This window comes from Lissotriton vulgaris, chromosome 9, assembly GCF_964263255.1.
Source record: "Lissotriton vulgaris chromosome 9, aLisVul1.2, whole genome shotgun sequence".
Lineage (NCBI taxonomy): Eukaryota > Metazoa > Chordata > Amphibia > Caudata > Salamandridae > Lissotriton > Lissotriton vulgaris.
This window is the reverse complement of record NC_141697.1, coordinates 727,075,797-727,090,696: the sequence shown is the minus strand read 5'-3', so window position 1 is coordinate 727,090,696 and position 14,900 is coordinate 727,075,797.

Genomic DNA, 14,900 nt, shown 5'->3' with positions numbered 1-14,900 from the left:
ATCAATCTGGAAAGTCCTCTCACACGGTGCCCATGCAGAAGTTCAAAAGGGCTGAAGCCAGCCCCTTTCTGTGGTACCTCCCTGTTGGCAAATGAAAGACATGGCAGGAGGATGTCCCACTTAAGTCTCATTGGAAGGCCTGGAAGTGAAATTCTGCTCCACTCACAATTTTTGCAGCACGCGGAGCTCGCGCTCATCAATGTTGAGTTGGCGAGTAAGAAAATCTTATTCCAGACCACCTCCTGGAGAGATTTCTCAGCACGGGCAGTCGCAGATGGTCGCTACGCTTGCTTTGAGAAACCTTCCGTTCGCGTTGAGGATGCTGCAGCTCGAGCAGAACATCTACCCAAGAGGCAGAAAGAAGCAGTGCACTCTTGCGCTGTAGGTGGTGCTGTTTTACTGCACTGGAGAAACACCCAGCGATAAAAATCAGCGCGAGCAGCGCAACATAATGCACTCCACCACTTGTGGAAATCAATGTAGCGAGCAGAGTTTTTGGTCACCTCACGGATTTCTGCATAGTGGAATTCCGTGAACTCCACCCAGGCCTACTCATGGGATCAGGTAGACCCATTATCATGCCTTTGAGGGTGTGGTTGTATCTCTCAACCAACCCATTGGTTTGGGGGTGCTAAGGAGTGGAGATCTTGTAGGTTACCACGCACTCCTCCTACATGGCCTTCATGTATAAGGACATGAAGTTGGTAACATGGTCAGATACCACCTCCTTGGGAACACCCACATGTGTAAAGATCCCTATCAGTGCCCTGACCACGTTGGGCGCAATCATCAGTCTCAGAGGTATAGCTTCTGGGTACTGGGTGGCAGGGTCCACCAAGACCAGGACAAACCTGTTGGCCCTGGCTGTCATGGGATCCAGAGGCCCCATAATGCCAATGCCCACCTGCTCAAAAGGGGTGCTCATGACAGGAAAAGGTTGGAGAGAGGGCTTCCCATTTCTCTCTTCTTGCCACTCGTCTGGCAGGTAGGACATGACCTACAGAACACATATGAAGCCTTCCTCATTTGAGGCCTATAAAAGTGGATGACAAGCTTGTCAAAGATCTTATCTTGCCACAACTTATCTGCCAGTGGCATATCATGAGCCAGACCTAGTAGGAAAGTTCTGCATCTCTGGGGTACCACCAGCGCACAGGCTACACCAGGCTCAGGATCCTTAGGCTCACTATACAGGCATAAAACACACAAAAGAGCAGATCAAGTCTGGAAGAAGTGTGTGCCTACAAAGGTGACAGCGCGCTGCTACTGGTGAAAAAGTGAAACATGTGGTGCCAGACATAAAAACTATAGGTGGCAGGGGGCTGGAAAAATTCCCATCAGACCACCCATGTGGTGGAGATTGCATCATATGGGAATTTGAAGATCATGCCATCCCAGAACCGACCAAATAATGCCGGTACAGAAATAAATATCTAAGTAATTTCTGGGATCGTTAAGTGCATCCTAAAGTGATGTAAACTAAAAAAGTGCAGTGCTCAATAATTTAAAATTGGCTACCCAGACTCTAAAAATTATTCGAAATCTGGGTGTCAAAAGTTAAAAACACGCTGGGTAGTTAAGCTACCTTATGGCGCTAGTGCTAGCTTAACTACCCAGCGTGTTTTTAACTTTTGACACCCAGATTTCGAATAATTTTTAGAGTCTGGGTAGCCAATTTTAAATTATTGAGCACTGCACTTTTTTAGTTTACATCACTTTAGGATGCACTTAACGATCCCAGAAATTACTTAGATATTTATTTCTGTACCGGCATTATTTGGTCGGTTCTGGGATGGCATGATCTTCAAATTCCCATATGATGCAATCTCCACCACATGGGTGGTCTGATGGGAATTTTTCCAGCCCCCTGCCACCTATAGTTTTTATGTCTGGCACCACGTGTTTCACTTTTTCACCAGTAGCAGCGCGCTGTCACCTTTGTAGGCACACACTTCTTCCAGACTTGATCTGCTCTTTTGTGTGTTTTATAGTTGTAGACAGGGGAGCGAGCAGACAGGTCAATAAACAATCCCCCCGACCCTCCACACACCCTTCTTGTTACTCAGTCACTATACAGGCAACCATACCCCCAATAAATCAGTTGTTAGCCATAGGCATCACCAGCTGCCTGGTTCTCAGTCTGCTGCTGAAGACCCACAAGAGTAGGGCCCTCATCCTGTGCCACGCAGAACTCCTCCCTGGAGGGACCTCCATCCTGCTGCCAATGGGACAGCTCAGGCAGGCTCCCCAGTTTGGCTACATCTTAACCTGTAGGTTTCAGGCATCCCCCCTAAGGTTCAGCCTCCTCCTGGACCATGGGAATTTCAGGTATGAGTTTCTCAAGCCCCTTGCATCTTCTCATCTTTGCAGGTACATGGGCCACTCTTTCAGGCTTCAGGTCCTTCTGATCATCCTCACTTGCGGCCATAGACCGTGTATTCAGACATGCCCATTCAAGCAACCCCAACACCTCCAAGTGTGACCGGAGCTCCACCTCCTTCCAGGGGGTATGCTCCAGCTTATTGCCCAGCAGACAATCCACAGGCATGGATGGACTCACAGATACTCTCAAGGAACTTGAGACCCCCACTTATTCAAAGGGGACCTGAGCCACTAAACATTGACTTTCACAGTTGACTACAGCAACAACTTTGTGGACCATATTAGGGACTACCTGCTCTGAAGACACCAGATGCCACTGGACGGTTGTCATGCTGGCTTGGCTCCTGTGTCTCTCAGAGCCTCTACCCTTTGCCCATTGATGGTAACCCACTGCCTACACTTCCTAGTATTATTAGGCATGAGGGTTATCTGTACCATTTCACTGTCACTCAGGGACAGTAGGGTAACCTCAGCTGTATCCACACTACCAACTCCTCCCAAGAGCTACACTAGCCATCCCTAGTGACTGCCCACTTGTGGGAGGCTGTGCCCGCTTAGGACACTTGGGATCTCCCTTGAAGTGTCCTTCCTGATTACATTCTAAACACTTCAGGGGTCCCTTCCCTGCAGGCTTTACTGTAGGGAACCAATTCTTCTTTTCACTGGGGGTTGGGAACCCTGACCCTGGGAGCTAGTCTGGGGCCCTGTAGAGAACTTCTTTGTTTTATTTTTGTCCCCCCTTCTTTGTTGAGGACCCTGCACACCCTTTGCTGGATCTCGCCCATACAACTTTTTGTTCACTTTGGTGCTGATCCAGTGGTCTACCTTATTTGCAAGTTTCCTGGGGTCAGAAAGCATACTGTCAATCAAGGGCTGGTGCAGTTCTGCAAAACAAAGACTAAACATGTGCTTTTGTGCAATCAAATTGTACGGCCCCTGATAATCTGTTACCTCACTGCCCTTCACCCAACCATTGTTGCAAAAAGAATCAACCCACTCTACCCGTGTCTGAGGGGCCAGTTTCACACTCTCCCTATGCTTTTTCCTGTATCTATCCCTGGGGTCAGTCCATATCTCCTGATCAGTGCCTCCTTCATGTTGGGGTACCTTGTCCTGTCCCCTCCCTCTAGGGTCAGTAAGGGGTCCCTCCCCTCACATGAGAAATGCTTCCACAAACCTGCCCCTAAATCCTCTTCAGGAATCTTGTGCATGTGGAAATTTATCCCGTAGTCCTCAACCCACCAATCTATGTCATCTCCCACTCCATAATCAGGCATTAGACTTTTGGGTATGTGTACCTTCCTCTCAGAGGACACTGATGATATGATGCCACCCTCTGTGCTGGACCCAGCCCTCTTGGCTTTCACATCCAGCTCTTTCAAGCTCAGCTCCTGAGTTAGAAGCATTTTCTTCTCCTCCATTGCCAATTTCTGATTTTCCACATCCAAAATAAGCTTTGCCAGCTCCAATTGGAGCTTCCTTACGTCCCGCCTGTCCTTCAACTTTTCTGAATACAGGCCTTCAGAGGAAACACTATTGCCAGCTCCGCTCTGGAGGGAGCTCTTCCACCACTCAGCCTGACCCCACTGGCAATGCTGGCTCATCCAGCCATTCTAGGTGTAGACTTTGTTCATCATCATCTACAACATAATTTCCATCATCTGGGCGCACAGCTGCATCCCTAATCGTTAACCAGGCCCTCAGTGCCTTTTGCAGCTCCTCCTTTTCAGTGAGGCCTTTAAAATAAAATTTGAGTCCCCTGGAGAAACCTTTGAGTTGGGCCACTGCGTAGCTTTCCAACTTCTCCTGCTCAAACTCCAGTAGTGATAGAGACATGGTTGTGAAAATACTCAAAAGGTTGCCAAAGACAGAAGGGCCGGACTGGGAAACAAACCGGCGCTGGCAAAGTGCTCAGCCCCCCCCCCCCCCCCCCCCCCCCCAAGGGTTGTGGGTGCCTCTGAGCTCTTTGCCAGGGCAGGTTTTCGGCCGATTTTGTTACAGGGACGATTTTACAGAACAAAAGGGCCCCAAACTGGCCCCCCACCCGTGTGGCGCACTAGGGGATTGCCCGGTGGCGGCTACGGCCAGTCCAGCCCTGAAAGACAGCACTGCAGAAGCAGTTGTTGGCTCTCCAGATTGAGACATGGTTGTGCAAAAACTCAAAAGGTTGCCAAAGAAAAAAATGAAAAATAGAATATTGGTACGTAATGGTCTGAGATTTGGAAGTAGTGTACATCAATCCCTCTATGATTTGTACAAATACAAGTCCTATCCTCACTGCTGAACACCAAATGGTAGAAATTGATTTTCTGGTTGGCAGAGGTATGCACCTTGTCCAAGCAGGAACCACAATACAAGTCAGGGTAAGTGTAGTGGTAACTTGTCCCAGAGCAGTCAGTCTAAACTAAAGAGGGAAGTTGTAAAGTATTTGTAACCACACACAGTAACACAGTGTAAAACACCACAAAAGTACTTCACACCAGTTTAGAAAAATAACCAGGATTTATCTGAGTAAAATAAGACCAAAATGACAAAAATCAAACATACACAATTCAAAATATGTATTTTGCAAGATTAAATCAAAATGCAGTGCTTAGAAGTCAGTAGCTCCAACTGGGGATATTGGTTGCGCTTGACCGGGGCAAATCTAAAATTTCAGTCCGACCGCGATGGAGTGTGGGCCGGAAACAGGAGTCATGAAGACCTGCTGACAGTACCTTGGAGGCTTCGATGATCGGGATGTATTTAAATACGGAGGTGATGCGTCGTTGTCGCAAGTGATCCATTGGTTTCAAAGTCGGGCAGACTTCTTGATGCGTCGATGTCAAGAGCATTGTGCATCAGTTCCGAAGAGTTGATGTCAAACCGCTGGGCCGGTGGCGATGCGTCTGCTAGATGCCACACCGGACCGGGAATGCATCAGAGTTGGGAACGAGGTGTTGCAGATGTCGGTGATGCATTGTCTGAGACTCACACAGCAGCAGTGATTCAAAAGTACTGCGTCAGCAAATTCAGGGCTGAGTAAAGTCCAGTCCTCCCAATCCCAGGCAAGTGGCAGCAGGCCAACACAGGAAAGCAAGCAGCAAAGTGGCAGTCCATCCTGACAGCACAACATCTCTTTTTCCTAGCAGAATGTCCTCAGCACAGAAGTGTTCTAAGTATGTGGTATCAGAGGTGCAGTACTTATACATTTGAGCCTTTGGAGTAGGGAAACTTCCAATAAAGGTCTTTGTAGTGCATAAGACCCTGGGCCTAGCTCCAAACATTCAACAGGGGGTGGGGGGGGGGTTGAGCTCTCTGTGTGGGGATAGGCAGAGTCCTATTTATGTTCAAGTGTCACAAGTGTCAGCTCCTCCCTCTCACTCTAGCTTAGGAAGACCTATCAGCCCACTGATGGGCCATAAGGATGTGAGGATGTGCAGGGTACACCTCAGCTACTTCGTGTGTGACTCTCAAGAGGGAATGCCCAAAGTCCAGCTGTCATCCAACACAGACGTGTATTCCAGAGCCAGGCAGAGGCACAGAATGGCTAAAGTAAGAAAATGGCAACTTTCTAAAAGACACATTGTCAGATCTGTAACTTAAAAAACAACTTAATTATAAGATGTGTTTTTAAATTGTCAGTCCAGAGACACCAAATTTACTCTTCTATCTTTTTCCAATTGGATGTTACACTTGTAAAATGTTACGAGGCAGCTCCAACACTAATATATGGGAGCAGTAGGGCTCACTGTTTTTTTCCACTACCAGGACATGTAAAACTCAACAGTACATGCCCTAGTCTTTAAATGCATTGCACCCTGCCCAGTTAGCTACCTTAGGCCTAAGTTAGGGGTGCCTTACATGTAATAAAAGGGAAGGTTTTGGCCTGGCAAGAAGGTGAACTTGCCAGGTTGGCATGGTAGTTTAAAACTGCACTCACAGGCTCTGCAGTGGCAGGCCTGAGACAAGTTTGCTGGGTTACTCGTGTGGGTGGCACATTCAGTGCTGCAGGTCCACTAATAGTATTTGATTTACAGGCCCTGGGAAAATGTAGTGCACTGTACTAGGGACTTATCAGTAAATTAAATATGCCTGTCATGAAGAAACCAAATGCCATTACATGTTACCAGTGAAAACGTTCCCAGGAGTCCTAAAAACAGCAACAACTGAGTTCAACCACGGTCACAACAGGGGGTCAGAAGCAAAAAGACAGGGGAAAGCATGCAAAAAGATGCCAGGTCTAACAGAGTATAACTCTCCTCAATAATATATCTCAGATTTTTCTGAATTTTAAATAAGAACATTCTGTATATATACATTTAATGCTGGCACTTCCAAAATCATTGTATCATACCCCTATACACCACACATCCCTGATACTAAAAAATCCTTGATTCCTTGCTACCAGTATACACTGCCCATCCCTGATCCTTAAAAACTCTTCACTGTCTCTATATGTTATCAATTCCTGAGCCCTAAAATTCCTTACTACCCCATTCCGTACCCATCTCAGAGCTCCAAAACGACCTCTGTACCCCTACAGACTACCTATCCATGAATCCTAAAAACTCTCTATTACCCCTATGTACCAACTGACCTTGAACACTGAAAACACAATGCTAAATCCAAATAAACTTAAATAACGTAAATCCATATTTTAGTGTTATTTTTTTTAATTGTGTATTTAATATTTAATTAAAATAAATTATATTTGACTAATTACTTACTTTTAACTTTTTTTCAAATTATTATTACAATTTTAAGTGTCAAATTCTTAACTATGTATGTGTGTGTTAGCACATATATTTTTAAGGTTAGGGCACTTAAAACGAACTTACCTGTGAATTTGAGGCCTGAGAAGTAAAAGATTGAAAACTTACCTGTGATGTAGAGACTCCTTCCTGGTGCAGCGTCCACAATATAATGACCTAGTATGTAAAAAACTTGACGAAATGGTAACATACTACAAACGCAGTTTGCATGCATTAGCTCTTTAAAGCCGCACCTTGTCATGTGTCAAATTCCTCAACAGCAGTACCGTCAAAAGCGTAGTTTCTGGCAGCACCGACTCAGGAAGAGTAAATCTGAGTTTCAGATTAGCCAGAAGTTTAAAAGGTGTTTTAGGGATGGTACTTCGGAAAGGAGCGATGAAACAAGAAAGTCAAAATAGATGAATTCAGATCCCTTCTTTGCACCCCTTAGGGCCAGATGTATGAATATAGCATTTTGCGAATCCCTAACTGCGAATCACATAGATTTGCAATTAGGTAATCGCAAAATGCAATACATGAAGGTGTGTAGTACACTTTTTGCAATTCCTAGGGGGCCGCAAATTACCTACCTCATGAATATTAATGTGGTAGGTTGCAATTTGCGACCCTAGGAATTGCAAAAATATTGGGGATAGTGGCCTGCAATTGCGGTCACAAAACATTCATACATACCAATGTGATTACGTACTAGGAATAGACGCCCAAAACACCCCTTCCAAATACCAACAGGGTACCGAATCGCAAAATTAGATTTGCTACATTGGAATAGTTCCTGAAAGCAAAAAGGCTTGATACATCTGGCCCTATATGTTTTCCAAAAGGAAGAAATTACCTTACCAAATAATATTTTGCACTGTTCTATCAATCAGGGAATGTCTGCACTTTCTCAAATAATGGTATATAAAATAAATGCTAGTCGTTATTACCATTGGCGGCTCCTTGAGGGATCGCTGTGGGGTGGTGAGGCGGGGCGGGGGAGGAGCAGGGTGGGGTGTAGTAAACTCCGGAATAGGGCCTAACGCAGTTGAGTAAATACATAAATAAATAAATAAAACAAATTACATTGTGCGCGCTGCAACGCCAAATTGCCGATGCAGCGCATAATGTAATTCATTTTATTTATTTAATTACTCAACTCCGTTACCCTGCCCCTCCCCCGCCCCACCCCACCGCCCAGGAGCACTCCCTCGAGGAGGCGCCACTGGTTATTACGGACCTCTTGATAATTTTGGCGTGCTATTAAGATGAACATGACTGCCCTCACCCAAGAATCCTCAATCATTTATAACAGTCTTTATATATTTCTCTACATTTCTGTAGGTGTCACAAAACAGATTCAAGTAAATATGAGCATCTGTTTTCTCTTTCAATGTTCAAACCAATAGTCCTTAAGCAACAACATTTTATTTCTCCATAAAATTCTGTATTCTTATCTATTCCATTTTATGCTCTAAAAATAATCTCTGACTCTGCACTTTCGACATTTGTTTCGTACTAATAATGTCTTTCATTTTATGAAATTGTCCTACCCACAAGTAGCGATGTTGCCGTCTTTCTTTTGCAGATGGTGGACTCTGATTACTCTAAAATCTACTCAGCTTCCTTCAGGGCTGGAGGACAGCCGACCGCTCTTGCCTGATCACTTGATTACTGCGCAATATAGTGGAAGATGCGAGATGGGTACATATGGAAGAAGCCACCCTGATAAACGTATTGTCTTTGCCAATGCTTGTTTCTTTGTTTTGTTTTTTGAACTACTAAGGCTCTCCCCTCTTGAATCCTCGATCGGAGCTAAGGAATGGAATAGGGATATAGGTTAAGGTATAACACAGTCGAGCACCTTACACATATTAATAAATGAATAATAAATGTATTCGCTTCAATGTTCTCCCTGCAATCAACATCAAAATATTCTCGCTGCATTTAACATCAGTGCTCTTCCTGCATCCCCAGCTAACCTTCTCCATGACTCTCTTCACTGAGATTACCAGCAGTGCATTAGCTACATTGCTGGTTGATCTGTCATTGATCAATGTGCACCTCCCGCCAAAGCTCCATGGTTCTCAGAGCAATGCTCGTTATGCGTTTCCCAATCAATGGATCCATGCACATCTGAGAAATGCTTTTTTTTTAATCCTCATTTGCCTTGCTCACTTCCAGCAGGCCTCCAATCTCTCCCTCTGCCATAGTGTTCGGCCCTTCAGGAGAAACTAGAGACCTCAACTTAGAAAGAAGGGCACCGCCTGCCATGCCATGTCCCCAGACAGCTGTAATCATAGTGCCAAATTGAGACCTAGCCAGTTTCATTCACTTCCCATTTGTTCCTGGAAGTTTCACTCCGTCATCCCTTCCGGCCATATGTTCAATGGGATCCACAACTTTGCTGCTTTTTTGGTAAGAGGTCGACTCAAATCCATCCTGTATATATCTAACACCGAGTCAACCCATCAAGCCACTCTACTTTTGAGGAGGGGCACAGGTTGAATCCTCTGCTTACAGATCTGTCTTCTCCCCAGCAGGATGATATAGAACAGCTTGATACCTTAGCCCTGCGGGTCTGCTGCTTCTGGCGACAACTCAAAAATAACTAGTTCAGGGCCTACCTGGATTTGGATGTGAAGAATGTCATTCAGAAACGTAATGACATCTTTCCAAAAGTCTTGAATATTGGGCCAAAGCACGAACATATGGATGTCGTCAGCATACTTTAGGCCACACTTCTTACAACATACCTCTTCTGAACCATCAATTTTTATAGTCTTTTTTGGTGACCAATTGCTCATTGGAGGGAAAAGTGAGGTTTACTTCTGTGATATGCAGGTTTAACCACGAAAAGATACTTGCCATAGCTGGTCGATCCTTGTATGCGGCACTATCTCTGACCAAAGGGAAGTAGATGGACTCGGATCTCCATAATTAGCCCGTACCAGGCTGTCACCTCCTTCTTTCATTGTGGTCTGTTGTTTAAATGCTCCTCCTATTCGGTGTTACCAAACTTCTCTCCTCCCATAGCTTGAGCCCAGCTTTGTAGCTGGTAGTATTTAAACCTAGATACCATCTTCTTTGTTACCCTCTGAAACTAATCCCAGGAGCAAAGTTTCTCATCTTGAAGGATCTGACCCCATTCAATAATACCTGCTGCTCTTAGATCTACAGCCAGCCCATTTTTCAAACATCCCGGGATCCCCGGGGAGTCCCAGATTGGGGCACATCTGCGATTGTATGAGAGGTTCGTTGTTCACCTGATCTGAACCCACAGTCGAACAGCCGCCTGCAGCAATTTTAGTCTCACTTTTTCAAAGTACCTTTAGTCTTCAAATTTATACATACGTTTTGACCCTCCTCCTTCCACTTCATTAAGCGAGGCATCCCATAACTGGTCTCCCCAGACCCACACTTATCAGACTGCAGGGACTTAAAACCTTTTAGCTGGCAGGCCCCATACCCTCTTAATCATATTTCCTGCGCTACTTTCTTCTAGCAATTCTCACCCCCCTGGAAACCCATACAAACAAATCTCTCCCATGAAGCTTTTGTAACCATACGCTCTCAAAATGGAGGAGTATCATATTAAAGAGGAAAGTACATTTTGGAAAAATTGACATTTCTATCAGATTTGTTCTCCCAAATATTGTTATTGGAAGATAAGACCAAACAAGTAATAGTCTATTAGTTTCCGCCATTGTCTTGTTAAAATTCAACTCTGCAAGTTTTTCTTGGGAGTAACAGGCCTTTATGCCTAAATATTTCAGTTACCTCTTTATCAAACTGTGGCTCTCCTCTATATTCCACACCACGATTTGTCTTTAACGGATTAGCCTCGTACCCAGGTGGTCTAAACTTACCAATATGGGGGCTAGGTCCCCCGTGTAAACCATTACATCATCGGTGTATTGAGATATTTTCTTCTACCATGAAACATATATAAAGGGTTTAAACCCCTGCTCTCCTCTGATCTTTTCTGCAAAGAGCTCAATATGTAAATTAAAAATGAAGGTGGAAAATGGGCAGCGCAGTCTAGTCCTTCTTGTTATATAAAAGCTCGGTGTTAAGTTGCCACTCAACACAATTCTAGCTGAGGGAGCCTTGCAAATGCCATGTATAACCCTACAGAACTTGTTGCCCAGAATGTAATAGCCCAAGAGGGTATTCAAGTGCTGCCAGTTCACCCTATCAAGCACCTTAGTGGCACCCAGTGTCATAACGACAAGATGGACCTTATTTGCCATTGCCAGGTCAATAGTCCTTATTAATTCATGGCTTAAGTCATGCATAACCCTCCCTTTCACAAAGTCTTTTTGATCTTCTGCAATTAGCCCTCCAACTACTTTCCTCAGCCTTTTAGCCAATAAATTAGCAAAGAGCTTGTAGTCGCAGTTCAAGAGAGAGATCTGCCTTTAGAACTCACACATCAACGGGTCATTCTCTGGTTTTAAGATTGATATGCTAATTGCTTTCCCCCAGGATTTCGGGAGTAGGGTTCCTTCATCCAAAATTCCTGCAAGGAGCTGGGTCATAACTAGACTTAATCTATCCCTCAGAATTAGACAGAATTAATTTGGAAGCACAGCAGGCCCAGCTGCTTTTCCTCTCCGAGAGTTTGCTTCTCTTACGTGGAGTGCCCCCCGACTACCTGGCCTTCCATCCAATAATTAACCTGAGCGTCAATCATATTCACATCTTCTGTGTACAGAGCTCCAAAAAATGGATAAGTTCCTGCTCCATATCCTTAGACTCTACTAGTCTGTTCCCCATTATCCTACATTTTAGTTCTCTTATTTCATTTCTCACTGACTCTGTCTTAGTTTTCCAAGCCAGGAGTTTCCCTGCATTCTTGCTATACTCGAAATGCTTTAGTTTGCTGACGTCCCAATGAGCCTTACCCCTTGCTTCGGAAACAGCAGCCAGGCTGAGCTTGATCGGATCTTGAACAGATCTCTTTCAACAACATCTCATTTGACTCCTCCTCGTCCATCTGATCTCAAAGTTTTCTTTCAAAAAGAGCAATTTTCTGCTCCAGATCTCCAACCACTTTCCTGTACTGCTTATTCTTCTGAGCGGAAAGGACAATCAGGACGCCCCTTACATATGATTTGAAAGAGTCCCATGCTAAATGTGTCCAGCAGAACAGTTATTAATTTCGAAGAATTCTACCTTTCTTTCTCCTAGAGTCTGTAATATTTCCTGATCCTTTAGAAGGGAACAGTCAGATGTTCACGTTCTCATATTTTTACCCCACTCTACTTTCAAGTCAAAGACTACTGTGCATGATCTGATAGATGAGCAGCCAATTGTCACACATTTTTTATGTTTACTTCAATTGACTGATCTATCAAGAAATAATCTAACCTTGACTGATGCTTGTACTTCTTATTGTGATACATGTACCCATTTTCCTAACCGTTCCTCGCTCTCCAGATGTCACAAGGACCTAACTGTTTCATCAGGGATCTAATATATGCCTTCATTTTAGAGCAGTAATGTGCTCTATTATTACTTGACCTGTCCAAATTGAAGTCCATCACCGCATTTAAATCCCCTGACATTATTATCGAATATTGGGTTTCAGCCAACTCTAAACTTAAATTGCGAAGGGGTTCTACAATGTCTATATGCAAATTCTAGTATCACACCACTGTGTCGTTTCTATCTAGCTTCGAGAAATAGAGAACCCACTTCTGACCTCCTCAGCAAGAGACTTCAATAACTGTTCCAGAAAGTTGGGCTGAGAAGTTGGATTTTGAGAGTTGGTGAAGGCAGTGGGGATGCGTCTTCCCCTCAAAATCAACCATAGCATTATCCTGGCTATCATAACAGCGTCTTTTCCCAATCCATACTGACACATTGAAGGGTGTTGATACTGATGAAGTGTTAAAATTGACTCTCCCCTCTAACCTTCGACCTGTACTTACTGTTGACTCTCCCTCTGCCAACATTGATATTGGTGTGACCCACTGGAATATGGGGCATCTCCACTGCCATCACCAAAGCATGGAACAATCTGCCCAAACACCTCAGGCAACACACCCAAGAAAAACCATTCAGAAAGCTTCTGAAGACTTGGATCTTCAGCCTCCCCGATGACCTCACTAAAGCAGCCATCTAACCCCTTTCTGCCTCCAGACCGGTCATCAAGGATTCTTAGCGCCAAGATGCTCCTTCCGGAGCGAACGCTGCGCTCTACAAATACCCTTACCATACCATACCATACCATCACACTGCAATCTTGGAACTGCCCTTCCAGTGCGTCGTTGGGCCTCTTGTCCACTATAGAAAGTATTGTCCCAGACTTTAAACCTGGGTCCTTCGTAGAGTGGGCCCGAGGGGTGTCAGGGAAGCTTTCTGGACTCAGGGCTTTTTGTGTAGTATGAGGTACGGTCTAAGAGAGGGGGTCATCTTCAGTTGTTTATTCTGGGAGGTCGAACATGTTTTACGCGCTTTCCGTGGTGGAAATTGCAAGTAAGCCTGTTTTTCTTACCCTCCCTTGGAGCCTTTGTCTGTACTTTTATGGGCCCACCTTTGATTTTCTTCCCGGGAGGGCTTAATCCCAAGATTTGTTAGAGTCACCACCAAACCCCTACCTGTGCTCATTAGTGCATATCTTTTTGGATTATGTGCCTTCCCCCTCATCGGTCAGCGCCCTGCAGTCTTCCTTACCTATATGACCACTGACTTGGCTCTTCACTTCTTTCAGCTTCTTCAGCGCTCCTTCGGCTCCTTCAGTCCTTACATACAACAATGTCTCAGAGGGTGTTAGTTAAAGGTCAATTTCAAACAGCACAATTAATTGCTGGGAGTGGAACGAGAAACCAGGGAGACAAGCACATTTTGACAACATAGAGTAGAGTTCAGTAAATGCATATATTTGTCATATTTAACTTCATATATTCAAACATATGTAAGGGTGGCACTGCGTTACATTGAATGACATGCAACCTGGGGGATACTGAGCACAAGTGCTTGTGAAAAATGATGAAGGCGCAAATGCCACGTGAGGAAGTATGTACAGCGACAGGAAGAGTCGCAACAAAAAAACACAAATAATGGTGAGATTTACATAGTTGGGATACCCAGACAATAAATGATAATATGTACAAAAGGAGTCAAGATGGGTATCCTTGAGAAAATAGCGCTGACATTTTCGCTGTAAAAGTCAACGATGTTTCGGCCTGTTGAAGTGTTTAGGCTATCATCAGGACCAGGTTACTGTTATTTCTATAGCAGTGGCGACGTATCGTGCCTGGATCCACAATCGTGGTGGAGGAGGGTCCCGGAGCAGTACGGGTACAACCTGGGACACCTCTGCTGTCGCCTCCTCTTGTTTCTACACCCTTTCCATGCTACTCAGAATTTTCCGATGGTCCCAATCAATGCCAAAAAGACCATCACTCCGGCCCAGGTCACCAGCACCCTCGACTATGGCAACGCTCTCTATGCCGGGATCTCCACCCAGCTCCTCGTGAGACTCCAGACCATACAGAATGCTGCAGTCTGACATCCCCAAATGGACCCACATAACCCCCCATTTCCACTGGTTTACTGTCCAGAAGAGATGACAGTTCAAGATGCTCACACCTGCCGACAAACCTGTACATGATCAATGACCATCCTACAACAACCATCGACTGAACTTCCATCTACCAGCAAGACGCCCGCACTCCTCCTCAGTAACCCATGCGCACACACCCCCACATCTGTTGCAGCAGGGGCCGCTTCTTCTCTTACCTCGCTGCCAAGACCTGGTACAACGTGCCCTTCCCTCTT